The sequence below is a fragment of the Hordeum vulgare genome, chromosome 4H (assembly GCF_904849725.1).
Source record: "Hordeum vulgare subsp. vulgare chromosome 4H, MorexV3_pseudomolecules_assembly, whole genome shotgun sequence".
Lineage (NCBI taxonomy): Eukaryota > Viridiplantae > Streptophyta > Magnoliopsida > Poales > Poaceae > Hordeum > Hordeum vulgare.
In genome coordinates this window covers 490,500,163-490,524,593 of record NC_058521.1, presented here as the reverse complement: position 1 = coordinate 490,524,593, position 24,431 = coordinate 490,500,163, and positions in this window count along the sequence as shown.

The following is a 24,431-nucleotide window of genomic DNA, read 5'->3' as shown; positions in this document are numbered from 1 at the left end:
TTTAAAGGCTTAACAACCTAAAGAGTATGAGTGATGATGAGATCTCGGATGGAGATAACTCCATGATCGCGACTGAACCGTTGTCACCCGTAGTGATTTGAATGAGGCCCTCTTTCAAATTATGTGTGGTGGGTGATCTCAAGGAGATCCTAAATGAATTCCTTAAGAGTATTAAACTGCCCACCAATCGCAAGGAAATGATTAATCCCTTTTCCTAAAAAACGGATGTCGATTCCACCAAGGAAATGACTAGTGTTGCAAACCATATCTTATCTCAAGGAAAGAATGGACACGGCATCTATGCCGCGGTTTCCCCTCCCCAATCCTATGGCGGACCAGTCCCTTCACCTCATATTAACTCTCATGGGCCTCCACCAAACTTGATTTGACTAACTTCCCTAATTTGGTTTTTCGTATCAAGTCTCATTTGAATCACAACTCAATACAACTGTGGAGGTTGATCGAGCAAGGCTTTCACCCTCATGATCCCAACAACATGACTATAAGAGAAGAAGTGGACAATTAATTTAATGCATCTACAATATTCATTCTCCAAGCCGCCATGCCACCGAAAGAGCTTTCTCATTTACGACCCTTTACCATTGCCTAACATGCATAGGTTCACATCAAATCCTTGTACAAAGGAAGCTCAAGCATTCAACGATGCAACTATGAGGTGGTTCACGATGAAGTCGATGATTTTGCAATGACCGAAGATGAAGACCCACAAGAGCTTTACCAAAGAATGACATGTTTTGTCATCTCTCTACAAGACTATGGGAGAAAGGACACGAAAGACATTTGGGTCAAACTCAAGTTCCTCAAGTCCATCATGCCATTCAACAAAGGCATGTGCTCTGTGATCTGTCAAAGATCGTATTTCCACACCTTGACCTCAAGAACTGTTGGATGAGTTCGTTGCTATGAACATCTTGAACAAGACCGTTGACAATGCTCTAACACATGTACAATGGTCAAAGAAGTCCAACCTTTCTTTGAAGACCACGACATTCTCAGAACATGAAGAAAAAGAGTGTTGTCCTGAAGACACCAAATATGCTCACCACGAGCACATGGCTGTTGCATGAAGCCAATTTTGGGGTAACAAGAGGAACTTCACGACCAACTTCTCCAAGACAAATCAAGTGGCTCCAAGGGGAAGCGATGAGTGATGGCAATGTAGGTCATTTTTTTGTAGATTTCCCCTAGGAGAAGAGTGAAGACAATGGAGGCAAGCTCATTCGCAAGGACACGTTCAAGTCCTTCGCCAAAAAGAACAACTTAACGAAGAGGGTGCCTCAAAAGGGATTGAGGGTGCAAAACGGATACAACTCCGATCATGATGATGCTTCTAGTGGCGAAGATATTTCAATGGACTCTGTCGCCATTGCCACCTCTTCCCCAACCATGGTGGTGCTCTTCGACTCCCCAAATGAGGACCACATCCACTTCGCCAAGTGCCTAATGGTCAAATCCACCAACAAGGTAACCTCCAAGATTACAACTACCATCTCCACTACTTCCTCTTTTACGGATTGTGTGGATCAACAAGAGGAGGCAAAGGCGGATGAGAATGCCTTTGAAAAATTCATGGGTATTCTCAAAGGTGAGACCAAGAAGCATTTCGTTACTCTCTTGGAACAATTGGGTGAGGCCAATGATGTCACTGAGTCTCATGAAGATACCATCACGAAGATGGAATGACATAGTCGTGATTATGTCGATGATATTGTGGATCTTTCCCATGCTCTTGATGAAGAGCAAGTTCTTCGTTTGGCTCTTGACGAGTCACACCATGCTGATCTTTCTAGGTTAAAAAAGATCATGACTATGCTCAAGTTCTTGCTCGTGTGCTTAAGACCAAGAATGTTGAACTTGGGTTTGGCCATGAGAAACTCATAGAGCAGTTTGAGTTACTTAACAAGGCTCATGAGGCCCTGAAAAGTGCTCACGCCACCCTCCATGTTTGTCATGAGCAACTCCAAGCGAAACTAACTAAGGAAATAGCCACTTGTACTCCTTCTGTCTTAATTGATAATGGTCATTCCTCTAACCCTTGTTGTGAGCATGTGCTTCTTGTGGAGGAGAATGTCTAGTTGAAAGAGCAACTTGAGAAGGGCCTTGTGACTTGCATACAAGGCGAGAAGAATCTCAATGAACTTTTGAGCAATCAAAAGGAACTTGTGGCGAAGGAGGGGCTTTTGTTTGCTCCCAAGTCACAGAAGAAGAAATCTAAGAATAAAGGTAAGACCAAGCAAGCTCTTCCTCTCAAATAAACATTTTTCAAAGAGGGATACGATGCTCCTAAGGAGAAGAAGAACAAAATTATGGGTGGTGGTGCCAAGAGGGGCAGTACCTCTTGATGTCTACTACACAACTTGTTCGTCTAGACACATGTTGGGCCTCCAAGCGCAGAGTTTGGTAGGACAGTAGCAATTTTCCCTCAGGTAGATAACCAAAGGTTTATAATCTGTGGGAGGCATAGGATGAAGATAGTCTCTCTCAAGCAACCCTGCCAACAAATAACAAAGAGTCTCTTGTGTCCCCAACACACCCAATACAATGGTAAATTGTATAGGTGCACTAGTTTGGCGAAGACATAATGATAAAAGTGTAGTATGGATAGTAGATATGAGTTTTGTAGTGCGTACAATGAAAAACAACAAGGTAGTTAATAGTAAAATGGAGCACAAACGGTATTTCAATGATAGAAAATAGGGCCTAGGATACATACTTTCACTAGTGCTATCTGCCAACAATGCAAACATAGTTGGATCACATGATTATCCCTCAAAGTGCAATAAAGAATCACTCTCAAGTTCCTATTAGCGGAGAACATAAGATAGAAATTGTTTGTAGGGTACGAAACCACCTCAAAGCTATTCCTTCTGATTGACCTATTGGGCTATTCCTATAAGTGTCATAAACAACCCTAGAGTTCATACTAAAATAGGACCATATGACACACATCAACCAACTCTAATGTCTTCAAAAAACAATCGCAATTGTGGAAATTTATAAGTACTTATAACTGATACGATAGTTTGATCCACCTTGTGTTTCGTATGTATGATTGACCGTCGTCCTAGTCAACATTTTCCTTTAATAAGACTGCATGTACGTTAAACATTCTTTGGCGTGACATTAATTAACATAATGAAGCGATGTTCACATATTGGGCATTAGTGCGCATATTGCTGAAGCACACCTAGAAAACCCTTCAATGGTGTACAGATATGAGCATGGCTGCATAAATTTCCCCACGACAGTTCGGGGAGGATTTGAGCTAGAGCTTTATCGCATGCCACAGGGACGAGGAACCAAAAATACATGCATAACTTGACAAACTATGTGATACAATGAAACAACAAATCTTTGAGTGCTAAACATATTTTAGTCATCCAATGATAGTTGGATCACAAATGTATGGTCATGCATAATGTCAATCCTGGAACAAATTTACTAATGATGGTCTTATTCTTAGTTGCAATGCGAACTTATAATTTATAAGAGAATATGCTTGTGTCTTCATCAGAGCAAATGGACTACACACTACTCAATTAAATGGTATGATCGAGGACAAGGAGCAATACTGACAACAAGAAACTTCAGTACGAAGTGGTGGATTAGTTACGAATTTCTTATCTTACTATTAAAAAAGGTATGCTTAGTTATGAACTAATAAAAATAATATTCAAAACAAATTAGACATCGCTATTTCCTTTGATGTATCCGTCAAAACACACTTCATAATTCCTATACGTGTCCTATTATCCAAAAGTTCATCTTACAGCAAGTTTGATGCATTTAGTAATTGTAATCGTCAAATGGTAGAAACAAGTATGCACCTAGCAATAGTCGAAGACGACATTTGTACATATCTCCAAGATTCAAATTTCTTGAAAAGACGATGACACCTTTATTAATAAAGGCCAATGTCTCAAATAGTGGGCTGAGATATTTCTAGAGAGAAAACACCATGGCACCTTCAATAAAGGCCAATGTCTCAAATAGTTGTCTGAGATATTTTCAGAGAGAACAGCTAATCACTAATCAGTAAAACCTACAACACCTGCTCTACTCTCTTCAGATAAAATTCAAATACGTTTAATTGAATATGTAGTATAGAGGAACAAACATGTGTAAGTGAACGTCATATGTTATATTACCTAGATTTGTATCTAAGTAGTTCAGGAAGATACCAATAATCGTTAGAGACCACAACTTGGTGGCTGAACGCTTAAACATAACTTGTCATCCTCACATGTTTAAATGCTCCAGACCATTGACTTCACCTATAGATGCAGACTGTTGACATGACAAAATATATTTTCTTTTCTTGCAAAAATCACCGCACACTTTCAAATTGCTAGCCATGGGTTATTGCAGTTAGCATTGTCACTGTCAGATTCACTTTGATCCCTCCCATAATCGAACGAATTTTCAAAGGAAGATTATACATGGATTAGAAATTGAAACCCCGCAGGTATGGAATCAAACTCCTAGAAACGAACATGGTCTTAAGGAGGGAGGCTGGGAGGGGGTGCACCTGCAGATTAATGAACAATAAGGTTCGTCTTGAGCGACTGCTCGTCGGCCCGCCTAGGGTTCTAGGGTCGCTGCCACAGCCGAACAGTCACATCGCAGTGGGACCTCCCGATTGTGGTCAACATCGATGGAGGTGATGGGTCCTTCCATGATTCCTAGGTGGCCTAGCAGTGGAGTATTGAACCCCTCGTCGCCACCGATCTAAGAACGGAGCCCCTATCTGTTCCAACCTTCGCGAAGAGGCTGCAAAGCGGAGGAGGAAGGGAGATGGATCATTGCCCCTTCGATGTCCCTCTTCTTACCTGGAGCGACCTCACACGCTCCTTGGTAGGTTGTGCTTTCCCCAACCGCTAGATGGGCTGCCTGGCCCAATCAACGAGAGGCCATCAATTTTTCCTCCGGAATTGCCTCCCAAGGACACACAACCCACTGATTAATTATGAAATTAAGTCATCCGATGACCAGCAATGACCCAGAACTGATATCTAACGGTCACAAACCGTGATGGCCTAGGAGGGCAGGAAAGGTGCCCGGTTTTACTATCTTAATGACACACATCAACCAACTCTAATGTCACCTAGATACTCCAATGTCACCACAAGTATCCGTGAGTTGATTCTACGATATGCATAAAACAACTTCATAATCATAATATTCAATCCACACAAAGAACTACAACAAGTCCCCAAAGTTTCTATCAGAGAAAAGATAATGAAAACGTGCATCAACCCCTATGCATAGATTACCCCAGTGTCACCGCGGGAATCCGCAAGTTGAGTGCCACAACGTACATCAAGTGAATCAATATGATACCCCATTGTCACCTCGATTATTCATTATTCAAGACATACATCATGTGTTCCCAAATCTGAATATTCAATCTCACAATAACAAAACTTAAAAGGGAAATATTCAATTCATGATGACAAGGATGGAGGTGGGAAACATCGTATGATCCATCTATTTTAACAAAGCGCATGATACATCAAGAACGTGACATCTCAAGATCACAAGAGAGAGAGAGAGATCAAACACATAGCTACTAGTATATACCCCTAGCCTCGAGGGTGAACTACTCCCTCCTCGTCATGGTGGCCGCCGGGATGATGAAGATGGCCTCCGGTGATGATTTCCCCCTTCTGCAGCATGCCGTAACAGGGTCCAGATTGGTTTTCGAAGGATACAGAGGCGTGCGGCGGCGGAGTCCAAGTTCTAGCTTATCTTTCGGAGGTTTCTAAATATATAGGATTTTCCGCGTTGGAATCACGTGTAGATGGGCCTCAAGGGGCCCACACAACATCAGGGCATGCCCCAGGGGGGCATGCGCTGGTGTTGTGTGGGCACCCTCTGCATCTTTTGGTCCTTCCTCGAAGCTTCATCGTGCTCTTTCCTTATATAAAAAATGTCAACAAATTTTGTTGCATTTGGAGAACATTTATTTCTACACAAAAAACAACACCATGGTAGTTCCGTTGAAAACATCGTCAGTCCGGGTTAGTTCTAATCAAATCATATCAAAACCATATAGAATTGTGATAAACATGGCATGAATACTTCATAAATTTGAGGTACATTGGAGACCTATCAGCATCCCCAAGCTTAATTCCTGCTCGTCCTCGAGTACGTAAATGATAAAACAAATAATTTATGATGTGTGAATGCTAGTATAGTGCATAAGTTTGATCAATGATAATTTCAGTCACTTTTCCTAGCATGATAAAAACAACTTATTCTCATAAAACTCATCATGGCCAAGTAGCAACCAAGTCACATGTTATGGTTCAAACAATGCATTCTCTTGAAACTCAACAACCTATGTTCTTAGTCACCAAGCGATTGCAATTCAACTTTATTCAACAAACTCTAAGGAAGAGCTCCACATACTCAATTATCATTTAAACTTCCATGATTTATAGTACTCAAAGCATATTTTTTGAACAAATGACATCCATCAAACTCAAAGAAAGATAGGGGCTTAATGTTTTGCCTCCCAACTCATTTATCATAGAGATAATTGTCAACAATAATAATTCATGATCAAATATATTTGACTGGTCATATGTGATTAGATCTTTCCCGACCACATGATGCTTGCCAACTAGATAATAGGTTGGGATAAGGAAAATTAATACTATTGACTCTTGCATAAAAGTAAATAACATGAAAGTAAAAGATAGGCCCTTCGCAGAGGGAAGCAGAGGTTTTCATGCGCTTTTTGTTTTTGGATGCACAAACTCTTAATGTGAAGGAACGTCACGTGATATTGCTCCTTGTGATAACAACCTTTATTATGCTGTCCGTCGCTTTTATTTATATACCATCACAAGTTCGCACCACACTTATTTTCCTTTACAATAAAAGATCTTATTTAATTTAGGAGCAATTTTTATTGCTTTTTGCCCCGATGACAACTTACTTGAAGGATCTTATTCAATCCATAGGTAGATATGGTGGACACGCATGACATGAAACTAGGTTTAAGGGTTTTTGGATGCACAAGTAGTATCTCTACTTAGTGTGGATTTTTGGCTAGCAAAAGATCCTAAGAAAGCACCACATGTTGGAGGATCCATAACAATATAACTTCTATGCAAATATACCCAAACATAACTCATTACGTTGTCTTCCTTGTCCAACTTCAATTAATTTTCTCAAGTTTGAAAATAATTAATGGGTATTCACAATCATAGAATATGTACAAGATAACATATTTATATGTGAAAGTTCCCTTCCTCATAGTATTCATTTATGAATTGCTTGTATGACCAATATTGTGATTGTCAAGCTTCAAAAGATTTCACCATCTAAACCAAATGTGAAGCTACTACTAGGCATGATACAAGCATATGAAGCACATATAATTTCAAGTTTATGATATTCAATTCTTTCACAATTTACTCATAGGATATGAGCGAAGAAGAAGAGTATATGATAAACTACTCCAAAAAGATTTAAGTGAAGATCAAATGAGTAGTCAAACAATTAAGTAGTTGTGTGAGCACTCTCTCTCTCTCCCATTAAAATATTTCAGATCTAAGTATTATATTAATATATCAAGCAAAATAAAAGTAAAAGTACACAAAAATTATAGCACATGTCAAGTGAAGAAGTAAAAACTTAATGAAAATTGGCCGATAGTTGTCGAAGAAGAAAGGTGGGATACCTACCGGGGCATCCCCAAGCTTAGTTACTTGAAACTTCTGAGAATATTAACTTGGGATGCCTTGGGAATCCCCAAGCTTGGGCTCTTGTGTGTCCTTAATACCTCTCATACCACGGTTTTTCTAAATCTGAAAAACTTCATCCACATAAAACTCAACAAGAACTCGTGAGATAAGTTAGTATAGATCAATGCAAAACCTTATCATTTTCTAATGTGAAAAATCACTAAAATTATAATTTAACATTGAATACTAAATTCCTCTGCATATTTAATACTTATATCCTCAAATATAACAATTAAAGAAGCCAACATATGCAAACAATGCAAACATAACAACAATCTGTCTAAAAAGAACAACCTGTAAAGAATGCAGCAAGATCCATACTTAATTAACTCCAAAAATTATGAAACTCTACCACATTGTGGATACTTTATAATAGCATTCTGGGTCAAAATTTCAAGATTTTATGACATAATTAATTTTCTAGGGAATGTTTGCAATAGCAGCAAACTTTCTGTTTTGAAACACCAACTCATTACCTTGCAAATTAAGCATGGTAAAGGCTATACTTGACACTTTTATTGAAATAAAAGATACACAACTTTATTATACATAAAAACAAGCAAATTAAAAAAAAATAACATGATACTCCAATCAAAACGCATATCATGTGATGAATAAAAATATAGTCCCAAGTGAGGTTACCGATAATATCGAAGACGAAAGAGGGGATGCCTTCCGGGGCATCCCCAAGCTTAGTTGATTGGGTATTCCTTGAGTGTTACCTTGGGGTGAGTTGGTAATCCCCAAGATTAGGGTCTTACCACTCCTTATTCTCCTCATATTGATATCTCACCCAAAACTTGAAAACTTCAATCACACAAAACTTAACGGAACTTCATGAGATGGGTTAGTATGATAAAGAGCCAATCATTCACTTAGGTACTGTCAAAGACAAGATCCATAATTTGTCTCACACAATTCCTAATGTACAATAGAATTTCCAAAATTTATATCACTTAATGTAATCTATGGAAATGCTAAAACAAGCAAACTATGCAAACAAAGCAGATTCTGTCAACAACATAACAGTCTGTAATGATATGAACTATCACAGAACTTCTGCAACTCCAAAATTTCTAAAAACTTTGGAAAAAGTGGAGAATTTTATATCAATCATGTGTAAACCATTCATAATATTTTGAAGCTCTTATGAATTTATAAAAATTCTGTACTGGGCACAAAAGTGTCACTTTTTGCACAGAGTCAAGTCAACTATCATCCACACTATCCAAAAGGCTTTACTTGGCACATTATTGAAATAAAAGCTAAAAGCATGATTTATACAGTAGCTTAATCATGTGAACACACAAAAATAGTAGTTAAAAAGTGTTGGGTTGTCTCCCAACAATCACTTTTCTTTAATGCCTTTCAAGCTAGGCATGATGATTTCAATGACGCTCACACAAAAGATAAGAATTGAAACACAAAGAGAGCATCATGAAGCATATGAATAGCACATTTAAGTCTAATCCACTTCCTATGCATAGGGATTTTGTGAAAAAAATAATGTATTGGAGCAAGAATCAACTAGCATAGGAAGGCAAAACAAGCATGACCTCAAAACTTTCAACACATAGAGAGGAAACTTGATATTATTGCAATATGTAAAAGCATAGGATCCTCTCTCATAATAATTTTCAGTAGCATCATGAATGAATTTAACAAAATAACTATCACATAAAGAATTATTTTCATGATCCACAAGCATAAAAAAATTATTACTCTCCACACAAGAAAATTTCTTTTCATCAATAATTGTGGGAGCAAACTCAACAAAATAACTATCATGAGAAACTTGATTGACATAATCCAATTGAAAATAAGAATAATGATGACAAGTTTCATCATTATTATTTATAGAATACATGTCATCACAATAATCATCATAAATAGGAGGCATGATTTCATCATAATATATTTGCTGATCAAAACTTGAGGGACTAAAAATAACATCTTCATCAAACATAGCATCCCCAAGATTGTGGCTTTGCACATCACTGGCATCATGGATATTCATAGAAAGCATACTAACAACATTGCAGTCATGCTCATAATTCAAATTAAATATTTTGTAGAATTATTCTTCAATCTATTGAGCACAATTTTCAGAATCCATATTTCAAGAAAGACATCATAAAGGTAAAGCATTTCATGCAACTTCAATTCCTTTCTTTAGTTTTCTCTTATAAAACCAAACTAGTGATAATACAAGAAACTAGAAGACTTGATTGCAAGATCTAAGGATATACCTTCAAGCACTCACCTCCTCGGCAATGGCGCCAAAAAAGAGCTTGATGTCTACTACACCACTTGTTCTTGTAGACACTTGGTGGGCCTCCAAGCGCAGAGTTTTGTAGGACAGTAGCAATTTTCCCTCAAGTGGATGACCTGAGGTTTATCAATCCGTGGGAGGCGTAGGATGAAGATAGTCTTTCCCAAGCAACCCTGCAACCAAATAACAAAGAGTCTCTTGTGTCCCCAACAAACCCAGTACAATGGTAAATTGCATATGTGCACTAGTTCGAGGAAGAGATAATGATAAAAGTGGAGTATAGATAGTAGATATGAGTTTTTGTTGTGAGAACAATGAAAACAGCAAGGTCGTAAATAGTAAAGCGGAGCACAAACGGTATTGCAATGATAGAAAATGAGGCCTAGCATACATACTTTCACCAGTGCAATCTCTCAACAATGCTGACATAGTCGGATCATATGATTATCCCTCAAAGTGCAATAAAGAATCACTCCCAAGTTCCTATTAGCGTAGAACATAAGATAGAAATTGTTTCTAAGGTACGAAACCACCTCAAAGCTATTCTTTCTGATTGATCTATTGGGATGTTCCTATAAGTGTCAAAAACAGCCCTATAGTTCGTACTAAAATAACACCATATGACACACATCTACCAACTCTAATGTCACCTAGATACTCCAATGTCATCACAAGTATCCGTGAGTAGATTCTACGATATGCATCAAACAACTTCATAATCATAATATTCAATCCACACATGGAACTACAAGGAGTCCCCAAAGTTTCTATCAAAGAAAATATAAAAAAAACGTGCATCAACCCCTATGCATAGATTACCCTAATGTCACCGCAGGAATCCGCAATTTGAGTGCCACAACATATATCAAGTGAATCAATATGATACGCCATTCTCACCACGAGTGCTCATTATGCAAGACATACATCATGTGTTCCAAAATCTGAATATCCAATCCGAAAATAACAGAACTTCAAAGGGATAAGATTCAATCCATCACAACAAGGAAGGAGGGGGGAGAAACATCATATGATCCATGTATATTAACAAATCCCATGATACATCAAGATCGTGACATCTCAAGATCACAAGAGAGAGAGAGAGATCAAACACATAGCTACTAGTACATACCCCTAGCCTCGAGGGTGAACTACTCCCTCCTCGTCATGGTGGCCGCCGCGATGATAAAGATGGCCTTTAATGATGATTTCCCCCTCCGGTAGGGTGCCAAAACAGGGTCCAGATTGGTCCTTGGAGGATACAGAGGCGTGCAGAGGTGGAGGCCAATTTCTAGGTTAACTTTCGGAGGTTTGTGAATATATAGGAATTTTCAACGTTGGAATCACGCGGAGATGGGCCTCAGGGGGCCCACACAACATCAGGGCGAGCCTGAGGGGGCGTGCGCTGGTGTTGTGTGGGCACCCTGAGCATCTTCTGGTCCTTCCTCAACTTCCTGGGGCTCACTCCTTATATAAAAAATCTTCAAAATGTTTCGTTGCATTTGGAGAACTTTTATTTCTGCACAAAAAACAACAACTCGGTAGTTCTGCTAAAAACAGTGCCAGTCCGGGTTAGTTCTAATCAAATCATACAAAAACATACAGAATTGTGATAAACATGGCATGAATACTTCATAAATTATAGACACTCATTCCAACAAGACAACAAATTAAACCCTTATCATGTTTTATGAGGTGCTAGTGATGGGCATGTGTATGCCAAATTTGTTGGTTCTCCTCACTCACAGAGGACCCCAATGGGCAAGGCACGACAGCCTCTACACCTTGATTAGGAGCAGAAGATATTTTATGCCTATGGATAAAAGAATTGCTTATTTTTTAGGGGCGGGATAAATCATTGTTGCTATCGTTCGTAATCTCTCGCTGCAAAAAATCGCTAGCACAAACACGCGCTCATAGGTTCATTTTTTAGTCAACACACTCCCACACTAAGTGCAACCGTAGTGTGGGGCTTGGGCCACGAACTCACTCCGACACCCACACAGAGAGAGACCACGACACACTAATGAAGATGCACACCAGGTTGACAGGTTGCATGCATGTTCTTCTAAAAAAACCAGGTTCCACACACATAATAACCTAGCTAGCGACCTGTCGTGGCGGGTGACAGCCGCTGGCTAAGAACCCAAAACTAGGTGGAAGATGGGCAAACCGACGATTGTTGTGGGCATCATCACGTCAAGGTGGATGGGCGTTGCTGCACAGGTGAGCAAGCGGCGGCAGTGGCTAGGGTCTAGCGAGCGACGATACATCAGAAGAAGTAGCGAGCGACTGATGAAGCCTATGAAGCGTCAAAGCAGAAGGGAAACGGTATATTTTATGAATTTTAGTAGTCCATGCTTTCTCAAATATAAAGCTTGCTTGACTTTGCTTGATCTCTTTATGCATTACTTTGATCATTAATATATATCTAAATACATGGGTTGAACATGTATTAATCATATCATTGTATTTGTTTTTAAAAACAATTCTATTTCATATGTCTTTATAATTATTTTGTAGGCATACAATAAGTAAAAATTATATGATGAAGACCAAAAAAATCAATGCGACACTTACATTTTGGGAAGGAGGGGGTACATATCATATATTTTATGGCTTGGAATATGAAATTATAATGATTTTACAATTTTGTGTTGCTAACTATAGATATAATAAAGTAATGTTGAGGTTCAAGGTGTTGAAGGTATAACTGTTTTTTGTATGGATTACATAAATTGGGGATGCATAACTTGACATTTCACTTGATAGATCCGCTCCAAGCATTAAAGATGATGCTAAATTTGATTGTCTATAAAAATCACGTAAGAGATCACCACACCTTAAGTTTGTTCTATCCTCCCCTTCCGGATCTCCTTATGATTACATTGATTGGTCTATTTGGGTTCCTAAGACCCTTGTTACTAACACCAAAGGACCCATTCAAGAAAGGATACCTAAAACCAAGCACTGATCTTATGTAGGAATTATCTTAAGAAGGAGGTTCGTCGTTGCTTGATACTGGAGTGACAAATCATATGGCTAGAAGAAAAGACTTGGTTGTGGATGTTCAAGCTAGAACATCTATGGCCTCTCATGTACAATTTGGTGATGCTACAACGTCAAAGTTGTCGCGTCTTGGCAAGGTGGTGATCTGTTCGGATGTAACCATTGATAAACTCGTGCTTTTTAAGACCCTTGCATACAATTTACTTTCATTTCGTCAGATTACACTTATGGGATATTATACATTCTTTGATATCAATATGTTGGCTCTTTGTGGAGCAAGAATCTCAAAGTAGCCCATGTTGGATATGTTGAGAATGGTCTCTATGTGGTCAACTTCTCGGAGAAGCCCACTAAGACCGCAACATGTCCAATGCCTAAAGTTCATGTTGGATAGCTTTGGCATTGTCGTTTATCCCACGTCAATATGAGATCTTTGTAAAGTATCCTCAATGGGGACCATGTTCGTGGACTAACAAATTTTAGTTTTGCCAAAGATCGTGTTTGCAGTGCTTGTATCAATGAAAAACTACATGAGACGGCTCACCTCTCAACGACTACTATTTAAAAAGCCCTTGGACCTTCTTCACATGGATCTCTTTGATCTCTTTGTTATACATACGCTTAGTTAGTGTTCAGGTTTTCGTCATAAATCTTAAATAACCATATCCATGATAACACTTAAACATCATATTCATTCATGGCAATACATATCTAGCTAGCGAGCAAAAATAAAATATCACACATGTCAACAATTTTTGAAAACAATCATGATATAATATGGTGATATGGTATATTGCGAGCCCTTTCTGAGACTGCAAAGCACCTCTGAGATCCAAGAAGTGACTAAACATTGTAATTCAGAGTAGAAAAGATCGAGTGATGCTCGCATCAAACGTTAACTAGACTCAATGCATATGAATGACAGTAGTGCTCTTAGGTCTGGTGCTTTAGTAAGAAGGTGATGCTCAAGAGTAAAAATAAAATAATATAAAAGTAAATAGAAATGACCTTCCTAGTGGGAAGCATTGATTTGCAGACGTGCTAGAGCGCAGGGTTTAAAATAGAGATGAAATTGTAATTTTGAGTGGTGTAATGTTCCTATCGAAGTCACGATAGAGTCTCCGATATCTTCCATGTTAAACACATTATTGGCGGTTACCAAGCAGAAATATAAAGTTTACTCCTATCGATCATCCAGACACAACCCATGGCTAACCGAATCCACGGGCTCCCTCCAACATAACAACTGTCCTAGGAGTTTTGTTCAATTTATTTTTGATTATGTAGGACTGGGCGTCCTTTTTACGAGTCTCTCTCATGAAATGATAGGAGAATGAATGCCCGTCTTGAGAATAACCCATTTAGCATGGAAGATACTAGCCGCCCCATCGCTCCATGAGCGGAACAAGCATACAAAACGGTTGTTTATTTGAATGTTTAGAGGTGCCACGTGCAAATTTACTTGAAATGATAGGGTAATACCGCATGTATGTAGGCATGGTGAACTCTTGTGGGACAACTTGGGTGTAAGGATTGGATGCACAAGCAACATTCCCGCTTAGTACAAATGAAAGCTATCAATAGGTTGAGAAGCGACCATCTAGAGAGCCAAAATTGTCATAATCATGCATTGCGAATAATTAACATTGAACATTAGCATAAGTAGGATATGAACACTCTGAATTTAAATATCATGAAGGCTTCACTGGTTTTGAATCAACTACATGTTTGTACATGGGCCAAGTCAAGCCACTCAAATTACTCAGAGGGAAATACCGTACTACCGTAGCACATCATAACCATTTTAATACATGTTGACACATAAGATAAATTGTTATCCACTCCTAGCTATTAAAGAATGTCATGAGTAACTATAATCTCTAGTTGGATTCATAAACATGTTTACTTATAGGGACAATTGCATTCTTGTCCCTAGTTGTTTCCTACCCACGGGCTTTGACCTTACTTTTCAAGCTTGCTCAGTTTTGCCCTTAGTATTTTCTCTAAAGTCGTTCAAATGCCCTTCGGTCACAGCTCTGTCCGGTCAAAAATGAATCTAAACATAGTTACAAAAATGGAGAACAAGACGAGTTCATACGATCTTGCTTTACCACGATCACTTCATCCAATATCGTCATTATTGCCTTTCACTTGCACTACCAAACAATGTTATGATAATAATAATGTAAGTGCACAATGGAGTAAGCTGGAATTTGCAAAACAATTTATGGAAAGGAGAATACAGGGTAATATTGTCTCTTTATTAAAACAACATTAATGCATATGAGAACCATTCAACATTTTCATTATGGTCTTCTCCTTTCGATGACTCAATAAAAGAAAAAAAGGAATTCAATGAAACACACTGAAATATTTTTGGAGTTTTTTTGTTTTTTATGAAGGAAGAAAATAAACAAAGAAAATTCAAGAACAAAATATTTACACGGAAAATCTCCCAACATGCAAAGGAAATATTCTTGGGTTTTCTTTTAATAATACAAGCTAACTAAACAAGAAAGGAAAACTGGAAAGAAGCAAGAATTATTTTTGTGTTTTCCCTATTTTTCAAACACACAAGAAGAAGGCGGGAGATAAAGCTAAGAAGGATATATAATGAAAAGGATGAACACCGACAATTGATATGAATTGTGAACAATGAATATAATGTTGGTGCGAAATACTTACTCGCCCAAGCTTAGGCTTTTGCCTAGCTTGGTGATCACCATGGCTCGTGTGAATAATGATCAAAGTGATAGCTTGTAGAGGCGTTTCGTACCACCTCCTCAGCCAAGCGAGCAGCCTCCACATCTGCATTGTGCTCCCGCACTTCACTGTCATGAATGTAATATCTCCTTTTGTTCAGAAAATCAAAGAGAGAAGGCATAGGCAAAGTAACATAGACATGGTTATATTTATCAAATACTAAATTATACTCATAACCCTCGGCACCATCCTTAGTAAAATCTTGATGTCGCATGGCTTCGAAATCTAAATATCTTTCAGCTAGCAAAGGGTCATTAAATCAAGGTGAAACTTCTAGTTTTGCTCCAACACGGGAAGCATAAAATCCTCCATACGAGTCACCACTACCCGCATAGAGATGCAGTCTTCGGGAAACAATTGCCCCAAGGTTAGATTGTTTAATACCCGTTACCAAAATGTAGATGATGCTCAAGTCAGGAGTACATAATGCACTACAATCTTGCTTGCCCACAATACATTTCCCATGAAACAACACAAAGTAGCGGATAGAGGGGAATTACATACTTTTTATTCTAGCCTGCGTCACTCCTCTATCCTCTCCCACACATAGACTCTCAAGGAACATATTATAATCAGATTTTAGCGGTTTTTCAAGTGATCCCCAATATGGAAGTTCGCATGCATCACAATATTCTTCTAGAGTCATACTGTAAGACTTATCGTAGAGATTAAATAATACTCTAGAAGTATGGGAATGATATAGAAACATTTGTGTGAATGAACGTGTAAGCTCATAGTGTTGGATGCAATTATCTAGGAGGAAGTCAGCGAGGTTGATATTATAAATGTATTGATCAAATTATTCCTTAATACATGCACCTCTCATGAACTCATCATGTGGTCAACGAGATGCTATGGTGATGGCCATGATTATTAAACTTGCTCTAGGTATAGCATAGGCTTGTCGAACTAAGCTTCCGCTCGATGACTCACTCCAAGTACGTCTCATTGCAAAGCTCCTCCTAAAGAAGTTCATTTTCCTATGAACAATTTATGAAATTTTGGGACACAAAATTACGTCAATAAAACTACGTAAGGCTTATAGCGGCTTTTCATATAGATGCCTAGAGGCTATATGAGGCATTCAAACTACTTGGGACTCAAGTAATTCAACATGAAACTTAAATTTAGTAGCACCAAGTGCAACAAAAATATAAAAAATATAAACCACTAAAGAAAAAAACTAATTGGAGCAATGGAAGAGTCACACACCAAGGAGCAATCCCTAAAAACAGATAACAAAATGGAGTTCCGAGCGAAGAGATTGAAAATTTCAGGTTTGGGAGCAAGAACACGACAAAGAGAGAGAGTGTGTGACTATGAATTTTCGCTGGAGGTAGGAGAAGGCATTGGTTGGATAGATAAGGCAGGGGACTATGGGCCCCACAAGCTATTAGGGCGCACCTAGGGGTTGGGCGTGTCATGTTGGCTTGTGGCCCACAAGTGCACCTCCCTCATGTGTTTTAGCACCAATTTTTTTAAATATTCCAGAAAAAAATCATGTTAAAATGATGTGGTATTCAAAGACTTTTATTTTTGGGTCATTCTTATTGCACGGAAAACTCAGAAAACACGATAATCATGTCATTTTATTTTATTTAACTAAGCATAACAGAGAGTAAACTAATGGTACAAAAAGTTGTGCTTTCTAAATTCATCAACCACATGTCTTTTAAAAAGGATCCATTAAGAAGTTTGATCAAGTATTATTAATAACCATTTTTGATTGACATGAAACCGAAGAATTTTTGTACAACACTATATTACCTCGATGGGGATTTGCATATCCCCAACAACAAGAATATCATATTTCTTCTTGGCAGTAGTAATAGGAAATTTGAACCCTCCAATAGAGATTGTGGCAACTGGGTCAATGACATTATTATTATTTACCGAAGCCTGTTTATTCAGAAAATGCATCGTAAGTTGTTTGCCATTGACATGAAAAGCAAACTTGCTTTTGTTGCAATCAATATCGGCCCCTCAATATTTAAAACGGGTCTACCAAGGATAATCAACATCATGTCATCCTCGTGCATCTCAGGAATAACAAAGTGTGTTAAGATAGTAACATTTGCAACCACAATAGGAACATCCTCACAAATCCCAATAGGTAAAGGAGTGGATTTATCAATGATTTGCAAACATATATCAGTAGTTGTTAGCTTATTCAAATAAAGTGTTCTATATGAAGAGAAATTCATAACACTAACAGCAGCCTCTAAAGCACACAAAGAAGTTTTGATATAAATTCATTTAATGGAGCAAGGTATCGCGGGTATACTTCGATCTCCCAACTTCTTAGGCACTCCACCATCAAAACAATAATTAGCAAACATGGTAGCAATTTTAGTTTCAAGTATCTTTCTTTTGTTGGCAATGATGTCCTTCCTATACTTAGCAAATAGAGGCATTTTCAAAATATCAGTCAAGCGAGTGCGCAAAATGATAGGTCTAATCATTTTAGCAAAGCATTCAAACTCCTCCTCTTCCTTACTCATGGAAGGCTTACAAGGGAATGTCATGGGTTTTTGAATCCATGGCCCTATTTTGATACCATATTTTCTAGCAACAAAGTGTTTCTTCTCATACGTTTGTTTTTATGATGTGGGCTATCAAGATCTTCACCAGGTTTAGTTTCCACATCATTATCGGGTTCTTTATTATTATCTGGTTGAGCTTCTACATGAACATCATTGTTATCACTATCATTCTCATCACCACTAGGTGCATGTTCACTAACAGAATGTGCCACAACATCAGAAATAGAAACATCATTTTTATCATTGTCATTCTCATTATGTTTCTCGGTATATTTTTCTATAACAGGTTCACTAGAAGCATGCAAAGTCCTATCATTTTTCTGTTTCTTTTTCTTTTTAGATGAACTAGGTGCATCGACATTTACTCTCTGAGAATCTTGTTCAATTATTTTTGGATGACCTTCAATATAAAGAGGTTCCTTGGTCATTCTACCTCCTCTAGTCATTACTCTAACAATATGGCCATTCATGTTTTCATTTAATTCACCAAGCCAATTATTTTCTGACTTAGCAACTTGGTCTAGTTGAGTGTGAACCATAGAAGCATGTTTTCCTAGACCTTTAATATCATTAGAAATTCTGTACATCAAGTTAGTTAAGGTACATTGTAACTTATCTTTGACATAATTATTGAACTGCTCTAGCTTGAGAACATAATAATCAAATTCACCCATGCATTTACTAGGAGATTTGGAATAAGGTATATGACTTCCATCAAATCAACAAATAGAATTTACCTCTACTACATATGTTAAGTCCACGTATTTCCTCAACAGGTAGTAAATTCTTGTCATCTTTAGATTTAATACCTTTTTATTTCATGGTTCTCTTGGCTTCTTTCAAATCTTTAGGACTCAAGAATAGAATACATCTCTTCTTTTGAATAGGTTCCGACAGTGGTTCATGAAGTGTCCAATTATCAGGATTTTGTATTATATTATTAAATAATTCTTCAGCTTGTATGAAAGTTCATTCTCTGAAAAGAAAACCAGCACAACTATCTAGGTAGTCCCTAGAAGCATGGGTTGGTCCTTTATAAAAGATATCCAGTATTTCACTTTTCTCAAGAGGATGATCATGCAAAGCTCTTAGTAGCTGAAGAAGCCTCCCCCAAGCTTGAGGGAGATTCTCCTCTTCAATTTGCAAAAAGTTAAATATTGCGAGTAAAGAAACTTGTTTCTTATGAGCAAGAACATATTTTCCACAGAAGAGAAAGTGCGTTATATCGACCAGAGGGGGTGAGTAGGCAATTTTTATGAATTCGCCACTAAGGAAACTCCTTGTGAGGAAATTTCTCAGTCACGAACAGCAATCAGCGGATTAAGTACTCACACGGGCGTGCAACAGATGAAATGAAACAAACAATTCGCACAAGTAGCATGTTCAGCGTATGCACGTGGAAAACAAGTGAAGTGTGGAATTTGGGGTTAGGAAATTGTGAAAGTATTCAGCCAAATTCTTCAAAAAGTAACGAACAATTTCATCAACACATAAATGAGGAAATGAAAGGGTTGAGGAAATAGAACCACGTAGTCCGTGAAGACAATGATTTGATTACCTAGTTCCAATTGTTGTGACAGTCGTACGTCTAGTTTGGAGTAGCTTGGTATTTAAACCAAAGGACACACAGTCCTTACTGTATTATCCTTGTGCTAAGGATATACAGTCCTCTCTCAACACTCGTGGTACGTCTTCACAGAAGACTTCCAAACCCTCATAAACTCGGTCACCCGACGATCCACAATTGACTGATGGATGCTCTAGACCATGACGCCTAAGCGTCTAGAGGATGCACAGTCCTCAAAGGTAATAGGCGTCGGTTCCACACAGGAACAATCTCTTCAGTGATGCTCAATCACTTTGGTGTTTTGGGGTATTGTTTTGGGTGTTTGAGGTTTTTTCCTCACTGCTAATTTTTTCTCTAAGTCTTCGAGGTATGGGTTGCTCTCAAATGACAAGTGTCAGTTTCTTTCGTGGAGCAGCCAACCAGCTAGTAGTTATGGGAGCGACTATTTATAGCCTAGGGCAATCCCGAAATGATTTGACGTAAATGCCCCCAATGACATGACTTTTCTATGGATAAGGTTCGGGACAGCTGGCACGTAGTGCTCCAACGGTTAGAATCTTTCAACTGTGAAATTCCTCATGTCTCTCATATTCCTCACTTGTAGGTAATTCGCACTGGCAAACACCTAACTCCTTAGTTAGAGAAAATTCCTCATATACCAGAACATCTTCGTCTCTATCACTGAAGAATTTGACTAAACTGTAAAAGATTTCCAAAGGATTCACTCGAAGGATTGGGTATGAGTAACCTTTGAGATGAGCATCACTTGGAAACTTTTCCTTAGTTTTACCTCAAACCCCTTTAACAGCATGGTGGTCCTATAACTCAAAAGAAAGGAAATGAAACTACGAAAACAAAAGTCTTCACGCTTCAAAGTCCTCGCATCAATTTTTTCACGGACACACCAATTTCCTTGCTTCCAAAGTCTCCGAGGAATTACCGAAGTCTTCAACTGAAGACATTCATTTTTAGGGGTAAATATTCTTCGAATAACTCAAACTACACAGCGACTTATAGATCTTGTGTACACTCATAAACCCCATTAGTCTCTTAACATATAAGTCGTCAACACACCAAAATCACTAAGGGGCACTAGATGCACTTACAATCTCCCCCTTATTGGTGATTGATGACAAATAGGTTAAATTTTCAACGGGGATAATAATACTTAGTTTAAGCATACTGTTTCAGGAATTTGATAGCAAGATATAGAGGAACTCCCCTTAAAGATGTGCATATTTGAGAAATTTGCGTTGGACTGCAAATGTACATTATAGGTTCATACCATGGATATCTCCCCCTATATCTTGTAATCCATTCAAGCATTTAACATATATCTTGAGAAAATTGAAATGCATGATGGAAAGTGGTGTGTGACGAATTTCAGCATGTGTGCATTAATCAACGTGAGGAATAAGCATGCGAAAAAACGGTTGAAAAGTTCCAGACCACCACCGGGCATAATTTACAACTCATACAACCAAACACTTTAAAAGAACGAGAATTGCAACTTAAAAAATAGTTCATACGCCCATAAGGTAGACCCGCTTGAAAACTAACTCAGATGTCTCCCCCTTTGTCATCAATTGACAAAAAGGGACAAAACTGAGGCTAACACCCCTGAAGAATTTTATTTGTTGGTGGAGGAGGAGCGCCAGCGTTGTTGGGGTCGTTCGTCGTGACTGGACTGACACCAGTGTGATCAAGATCGTCAGCTTCATCATTGTGCGAGATGAAGAATATGAACTAGCCACCAAGTGAGGAACTTGAACTTTCTTGAATTTCTTCTTGGGCGACTGAGACCAATCAAAATCTAGTTGAAATCCATTTTAGTGATTTCCTCACGAGTCTTGAGGTGATACAGAATGGCCCATGTGCGGTCAAAGATTTCACGAAGATAATAGTGGTTTTCTTCACTACATTTTGCATTTATATCACATACAATGGCAACAAACTGACGCATTACCCACCCGTGATTGCGATCGACCTTTTAATAAATACTAAGCAGAAGCCCACAGTCAGTCACCACACACGTGGCAGACTCACGAGAAGCTTTAGGTGAGGTTTTTGTACATGAGTCTTATGATGCAGTGTCATAATTTTTGGAGTAGGATGCTGTTGGAAATATGCCCTAGAGGAAATAATAAAATGGTTATTATCATACTTCCTTGTTCATGATAATCGTCTATTGTTCATGCTATAATTGTATTAATAGGAAACAATAATACATGTGTGAATAAATAGATCACAACGTGTCCCTAGCGAGCCTCTACTTGGCTGGCTCGTTGATCAATAGATGATCATGGTTTCCTGATCATGAACATTAGATGTCATTTATAACGGGATCACATCATTGGGAGAATGATGTGATGGACAAGACCCTATCCTAAGCATAGCACTAGATCGTGTTGTTCGTATGCTAAAGCTTTTCTAATGTCAAGTGTATTTTCCTTCGACCGTGAGATTGTGCAACTCCCGGATACTGTAGGAGTGCTTTGGGTGTATCAAACGTCACAACGTAACTAGGAAACTATAAAGGTGCACCACGGGTATCTCCGAAAGTGTCTGTTGGGTTGGTATGAATCCAGATCGGGATTTGTCACTCCGTGTGACGGAGAGGTATCTCTGGGCCCACCCGGTAGAACATCATCATAATGAGCTCAGTGTGACTAAGTAGTTAGTCATGGGATGATGTGCTACGGAACGAGTAAAGAGACTTACCGGTAACGAGATTGAACAAGGTATAGGTATACCAACGATCAAATCTCACGCAAGTTCTATACCGACAGACAAAGGGAATTGTATACGGAATTGATTGAATCCTTGACATCGTGGTTCATCCAATGAGATCATCGTGGAACATGTGGGAGCCACCAGGGATATCCAGATGCCGCTGATGGTTATTGGCCGGAGAGTGTCTCGGTCATGTCTGCATGATTCCTGAACCCGTAGGGTCTACACACTTAAAGTTCGATGATGCTAGGGTTATATGGAATTGTTATACGAGGTTACCGAAGGTTGTTCGGAGTATCGGATGAGATCCCGGACGTCACGAGGAGCTCCGGAATGGTTCGGAGGTAAAGATTGATATATAGGACGGATGGGTTTGGACGTCGGAAATGTTTCGGGCACCACTGGCAAAGTGTCGGGACCACCGAAAGGGTTCCGGAGGCCCACCAGGAAGGGCCACAAGCCCCGGAAGGCTATATGGGCCAAGTGCGGGAGTGAACCAGCCCCTAGGTGGGCTGGTGCACCCCCCACACTCAGCCCAGGCGCACCAGAGAGGGAGGGAGGGGAAACCATAGGTGCTGGGGGGCCTAAGGCCCACCTAGAGGTGCGCCACCCCCCTCTCCTCCCTGGCCGCCCCCCTCTCCCATCTAGGGCTGCAGCCCCCCTCAAGGGGGAAACCCTAATGGGGGCGCCACCCCTCCCTTCCCCTGTATATAGTGGGGGTATTGGCCTTTGGAGATATGGTTTTCCATCTCTCTCTCGGCGCAGCCCTGCTTTTCTTCTTCCTCCTCTCCCACGGTGCTTGGCGGAGCCCTGCCGGGAGACATCGTCTCTCCGTCGACACCACGTCGTCGTGCGGCCGGAGATCTTCCCCAACCTCTCCCTCCTCCTTGCTGGATCAAGGTGCGGGAGACGTCACCGGGCTGCACGTGTGTTGAACGCGGAGGTGTTGTGGTTCGGCACTAGATCGGACTCACACCGCGATCTGAATCGCCGCGAGTACGACTCCATCAACCGCGTTCTTGCAACGCTTCCGCTTAGCGATCTTCAAAGGTATGAAGATGCACTCACCCCTCTCTCGTTGCTGGTCTCTCTATAGGAAGATCTGAATATGGCGTAGGAAAATTTTGAATTTATGCTACGTTACCCAACAGATGCAGCCTTGCAAAATTGTCCATCAAGGGGACGAGATCCCTCATTAATCACTGATTTGCCCTTGACTTTAATCTGTTCGATGTATTTTTTGACGACTTCAAATGGGGGCAAATAGTTGAAGTGATTCTGAAAATCAGCATTGTAAGGAATTGAGGATCTCGCCCTGGAGAATTTCATAATCCATGGCGCATACAACTTTAGCTCAAAAGGTGACATAGCATAGTTGGCCAAATTCCTCATGAAGGAATCGTGAAGATTTATTGGAATCCCATGGATTATGTTGAATAGCAAATTCTTCATGATTCGCACAACGTATTCTTCTTTAGAGTTGTGGCCCTTGATGGCACTAAGGGGTTTTGTCAAGATGCAATATACTATCATGGGCACATAGAATAGTTCTTTAACGAGGAATGTGGTCCTTTGTGGCTTGCAAGGAGCCAAGGGCTTCATCAGCACTTGCATCGGGTGATCGGGCACCTCAGATGCATCTTAGATGCATCTGGCTCCTTCCGAGGAAATTGGAACTCGGACTGCACAAAGTAACTCAGTGGTAGGAGATCTGCAGTGAGTGTATTCAGTCATCCAGTCTAGAACCCAAGTGTTTACATTTCATGCTTCGC